Here is a 5,732-nt window from a genome sequence, read left to right as displayed (position 1 = left end):
CCTTAGATTTTATTAGATAAATAATTTTTGTTAACATAACTACAAACCACAAGATACACTAGATTTAGGACATCAATCCCAAAACCGTCATCGCTCGTGAAATCAGCCACAATGGATTCGTGGCACTTACGCCATCAACCCCAGATCCGTTCCATGCTACCCAAATCCACCCTGCACAGACAGCTGCTACAAATTTGATTATGCAGGTGGCACTTTAGATGGAATCACATGGAGATGAATGATAAAGCCACAATTATGCCTTCTACTTTCATGCAATAAAGTAGATGCCCAGGAAAAACAAAATTCCTCAATTCAAACAAATCTGAGAATGCGATAGAAAGAAGAAGTCTAGAGCAATCTTGTTGAGACGAGTTGATGAAGAAATTATATTAAGATGATAAAGAAGAAAAATAAGAGAGGACATGAGAATTAAGTGGTTCGACTTAAAGAAGCCTATATCCACTAGAAAGGAAGGGAGCTTGTTCTGTTTTATTAAACAAAGCTGGGAGAAATTTACAGAAATCAGATAAGTACTCAACTCACTCTCTTACTCTGTTTTTATAGCTCTCAAAACAAGATTTAACTAATTACAACTTCTCTGTAACAGAAAAAGAAAGAAAATAAAATAGGTTAGAGCAAGTAGCCATTGAAGCTTCAAGCTTCAAGACCTCACGGTAACTACTGTTTTCAAATCTCCACCTTTGAAGCTTTGTAAGCTCTTTGATCCTCCTTTTTTCACTATTCATCTATCCTTTGTCTGACAATATGAACTCGATTTGATCCAAGCAAAACTTTAGTTTTTGTTTGGTTACGAGTTTTGCGACCATGTCTAATACATTCTCAGAGGTATGTATCTTTAGAATTTCAACTTCTCCTTTCGTTATTTCTTCATGAATGAAGTGGAATTTAACATCAATAATTTTCTGCGATTGTGAAATTGTTGATTCTTAGATAGATGTATAGTGCTCTGGTTATCACAAAAAATATGTACAAATTTTTGTTCAATACCGAAGTCTTTTAATAGTGATTTTAGCCAAATACCTTCCTTGACAGCTTCTAACAAGGCAACAAACTCTACTCCGATTGTTGAGAGTGCTACTACTGGTTGTAGTGAGGCTTTTGAATTGAGAAGATTGTTGCCTAGTAAAAATATATAGCCAGAGAGAGGTCTTTGTTTATCTAAATCACCAGCAAAATTTGAATCACCATAGCCAAATAGTTCATTATGTAAAGAGTCGTTAGGTTTGTACATTAGTTTGGCATTTTTAGAGTATTTGAGGTATCTTAAAACCCACTTGGTAGCTTCCTAAAGCCTTTTACCTGGGTTTGCCATATACCTATTGATAATGCTTGTAGCATAGAAGATGTCTGGTCTAGTTAAAACCATTAGGTACATCAAGCTGCCTATTGCTTGTGAATAGGGCATTGTTTTCATTAAGGCTTAATGATCATCTTCATCTTGTTTAGGAGAATTATCAGAGGACAATTTGAAATGAAGGGCAATAGGAACAGTGACTGGTTTGCATTAATCATCTTAAATTTTTGTAAGATTTTGTAACTATATAAAGCTTGAGTCACTCCTTGACCTTTTAATTTCTATTCCAAGTACCTAGCAGTAGGTGTTATAGTTCTTCTCTGTCTATCTTTAGCTACGGAGTAGTCCCTTAAATCAGGTTGTTGAATTTTTGTGTCTTCTCTTTGATCAGCACCCTGATTCTCAGTGTCTATTGTTTCTTATGTGTTGTTTGGGTTTTTGGAATTAGAATTCAAATTAGATTCCGCCTCATTTTGTGTGGATTCATTTTGGGATCTTTCTTCAGTGTTAACTCCTAGAGACATGAACATATTTTTCTATAAAGATAACATCTCTACTGTTTATGCATCTTTTCTCAATTGGATTCCATAGTCTATAGCCCTTTACTCCCTCAGTAAACCCAAGGAACATACATCTGACATCCCTGGCTTTCAAATTTCCTTGGTTTTAGTGCACATAGCCCACACATCCAAATATTTTAAGATGTTCTATTTTAGGGGGCTTTCCAGACAATTTTTCAATAGGGGTTAGGAATTCAACTGAAGTATGAGAGCATCTAGTATAGACGGTGTAAGACACTGCCTCAGCCCAATATTTCTTAGCAAGTATAGCATCAAATAATTAACATTTCACCCTCTCCATTATGATGCAATTAAGCCTCTCAGCCACTCCATTTTGTTGAGTGTACCTAACTATTTTATGCTCTTTATTCCCTCATCCTTATAAAATTGATTGAATTCATCATTACAAAATTCCAATCCATTATTAGTTCTTAAGCATTTTACTTGTTTATTGGTCTATTTTTTTAACTAGGGACTTCCATTATTTAAATTTTTCAAACACTTGATCCTTAGACTTAAGAATAAACATCCAGCTTCTTCTAAAATAATCACCAATTAAGAATAGAAAATACCTGGACCCATTTAGGGAAGAGGTTTGAGTTGGGCCCCAAAGATCTAAGTGTACATACTCTAGGATATCCTTAGCTCTGTGTTGTGAGTGCTTGAAGCTTTGTCTATTGGATTTTCCTATAACACAAAAGTCACATAAACTTAAGGTTTTAGATATCTACTAGAAGTATGCCTATGTTGACAATATTTCAAGCCCTTTTGCACTGATATGTTAAGTCTCTTGTGCCAATAATCTTCCTCTATTAGTGATTTATTTGTAACCACCAAGGTTGATTCAACCATCTAAACATCTTTGATGATGTAAAGTCCATTTTACTTAACACCTATCAGCATGATTTTTGAGTCTTTTACAATCTTAAAAGTTCCATCACTCCCTATGTATTTGCGACCTATAGCATCAAGCATTCCAAGTGAAAGCAGGTTCTTTTTAGAGTGGGAGCATGCCTCACATTTTGTATAAGCCTGACAGATCCATCTTTGAATTTTAGGGACACTGATCCTATTCCCACAATCATACAAGCATCATTGTCTCCCATGTACACCATTCCACCCTCTCATTCTCTATAGGTTGTGAACCAAACTTTGTGGGGAGTCATATAGCATGAACAACCCGAGTCTAGCACCCAATCTTCTACCAACAGCTGAGTGTCTTGATAATCTGATATGGTCAATCCATTAGTGCATGAGAAAGAATTCTTATGGGGTGACGAATTTTCATTTTGGTCAGGTTTACTGGTTTTGCTTGCATTTTATTTTCTCTTCAATGAGTAACACTCCTTCATCTACTGACCCTTTTTATGACAATAGGTACACATTGCCTTTTTCTTTCCTTTCTCCTTCTCTTCATTTTATGGATTGTTATCCTTAGGTTTTTTTTTTTCCTTGGCAAACAATCCTTTAGCATTGTGAGTCTCTTTCTTGGTAGCATGTTGCAGCTCCATTTCTTTAGATTTTAAAGTTGTAATGATGGAATTAACTGTAATGGTATCTCTACTGTACTTTAGGACTGTTTGCATCCTTGTAGGAATCTAAAAGCGAGTTCAACAAAACAAAGGTTTCATTATCTTTGCCTATTGTTTCTCCTAAAGATTTGAACTCAGTTGTAATCCTCTTATACTCATCAAGATTTTCATTCAAGTTCTTTGCAAAATCCATTTTGAACGTGAAGAACCTTTCTTTAAGGTACATCTTCTTGGGTAGGGTCTATGATTCATACAACACATTTTACTTGTACCAAATTTTGTAGGATGTCTCTTCTTCTATTACTTGCCTCAATACACTGTCAATTAGATTTAAAATGATTGTTCCATAGGCTACTAACTCGATGTTCTCTATTTCTTCGATTGTCATGGTGGCAGGAAGTTTTGACGGGTCGAGAATAACCTTGGATTCCTTTTGTTGCCCCAAGATCACCTTGATCTTAGCTTTCCACAATCCAAAGTTAGTCTTTCCATCGAATTTATCGATTTCATATCTTGTTGGCGCCGTTCTTGATTTTCAAGAACTTAGTTCTTATATTTGGGGTAGCTCTAATACCACTATTACAAATTTGATTATGCAGATGGCACTTTGAGATGGCAGCACATGGAGATGAATGATAAAGCCACGATTATGCCTTCTACTTTCATGCAATGAAGGAGATGCCCTAGCAAAACCAAATTCCCTAATTCAAAATAAATCTAAGAAGGCGATAGAGAGAAGAAGTCTGGAGCAATCTTGTTGAGACGAGCTGATGAAGAAATTACGGTAAGATGAAAAAGATGAAGATGATGATGAATAAGAAGACACGAGAATTATGTGGTTCAGCTTAAAGAAGCCTATATCCACTACAAAGGAAGGGAGCTTGTATTGTTTTATTAATCAAAACTGAGAGAATTTACAGAAATCGGATAAGTACTCAACTCACTCTCTTACTCTATTTTTATAGCTCTCAAAACAAGATTTAACTAATTACAACTTCTCTATAATAGAAAAAGAAAGAAAATAAAACAGGTTACAACAAGTAGTTGTTGGAGCTTCAAGCTTCAAGACCTAACAGTAACAACTGTTTTCAATAGCTCTGACGAGGCCAAAACCACTAGCACAGATGCCCAGATCCGCGCTATTTTCTCCTATCCAGATTCACACAGCTCAACCCTACTCCATCCATGTAGCACCACAACTTTTCTCTGCTCAGTCCCTTGTGCCCAGATCTCAAATTCGTGCCCTCGATCATGAGACTTATGAGATCTGCTTGCCCTCCATCATAAGCCTCAAACGAGGAAGAAGAATGAAGCCACATTTAGATTTTATACGCCCATTGGTTCAATCCAATTAGTTTAATCAACTTTGGTTCAGTTTGGTTCAGATGGTTGGTTTAGTTTCAATTTTTTACTAGATTTAGTATAGGTCATTCAAACTAGTTCAGTTCAATCAACTTGGTTTGGTTTAGTTTAGTTTAGTCATACCAGTTTTGTTCAGTTTAGTGTATTTGCTTAATTAATTTTGTTGTTTAGGTTCATAAGTTTCAGCATAGTTTTTTTTTTTTTTTTGGTTTATGAGTCTCTGTTTTCAAATCTGTATCTCTGTTTCGTTTTCAAATCGGTCATTCGTGGGTTTTATTTTCTGATCTTTACATAGATCTCTGTTTTCAGCTCTGACATTCGGGGTTCTGTTTTAGATCATTATGTAGGTCTCTTTTTTCCACCCAGAAATTCATGAGTTCCTATTTCTAGCCCAGAAGTTCTTTATTTTTTTTAGTTTTTCGTGGGTTTCTTTTTCCCACCTAGAACTATCGTGATTTGATTCAGAAGTTTGCTTCAGTTACTGTCATCCAATCGCTTCAGTTCGTTATCCACAAATTCAAGTTATGTTCTCTACCACCTTGAGTTTGCGAGAGGATGTTGCCCTATTTATACCTTAATTTATGTCTTCTACATATATTTAGGCTATAGGATAAAAAATTAGTTAATCAACCTTTTATATAAATTCCTTATGTAAATCGAAAATCAATTGCAAAAAATATTCAATCTAATATATCGCACAACCACCACGACAAAAATATTTCTTTTCGTCCCATCGCCAGTTGGCATCTCTATTCTTTATTTCATACCTACTGAATTTCTTTTGATGAAAGCTGATTTGGTGTTTTAAATATATTTGATTTAGGAACTATATACTTCCATTTTAAATTTTGACCGGTGTACATTTATCATGCTTAGTGCTTCAATGTGTATTATGCATCACGATTTCCTCAGCAAAAACGAGTTGGAAAAAAAAAACCAATTTTAATCAAATCCAACTAACCT

At 35.2% G+C, this 5,732-nt stretch overlaps 1 long non-coding RNA gene across 3 annotated transcripts; it reads left to right on the top strand.

Moving 5' to 3' along the window:
* The first annotated feature begins 2,971 nt into the window (after positions 1-2,971).
* LOC120076498 lies at positions 2,972-4,330 on the top strand. 3 transcript variants are annotated; one of them, XR_005481559.1, is made up of 3 exons: positions 2,972-3,252; positions 3,804-3,885; positions 4,007-4,330. It is a non-coding gene; the product is annotated as an uncharacterized LOC120076498 (long non-coding RNA). The 3 variants fall into 3 exon arrangements; XR_005481558.1 differs by lacking the exon at positions 2,972-3,252 and adding an exon at positions 3,284-3,641; XR_005481557.1 differs by lacking the exon at positions 2,972-3,252 and adding an exon at positions 3,292-3,627.
* Positions 4,331-5,732: the final 1,402 nt, after the last annotated feature.

This window comes from Benincasa hispida, chromosome 4, assembly GCF_009727055.1.
Source record: "Benincasa hispida cultivar B227 chromosome 4, ASM972705v1, whole genome shotgun sequence".
In the NCBI taxonomy this organism is placed as follows: domain Eukaryota; kingdom Viridiplantae; phylum Streptophyta; class Magnoliopsida; order Cucurbitales; family Cucurbitaceae; genus Benincasa; species Benincasa hispida.
The sequence above is the reverse complement of the archived record's forward strand: the minus strand, read 5'-3'. Positions and strand labels throughout refer to the sequence as shown.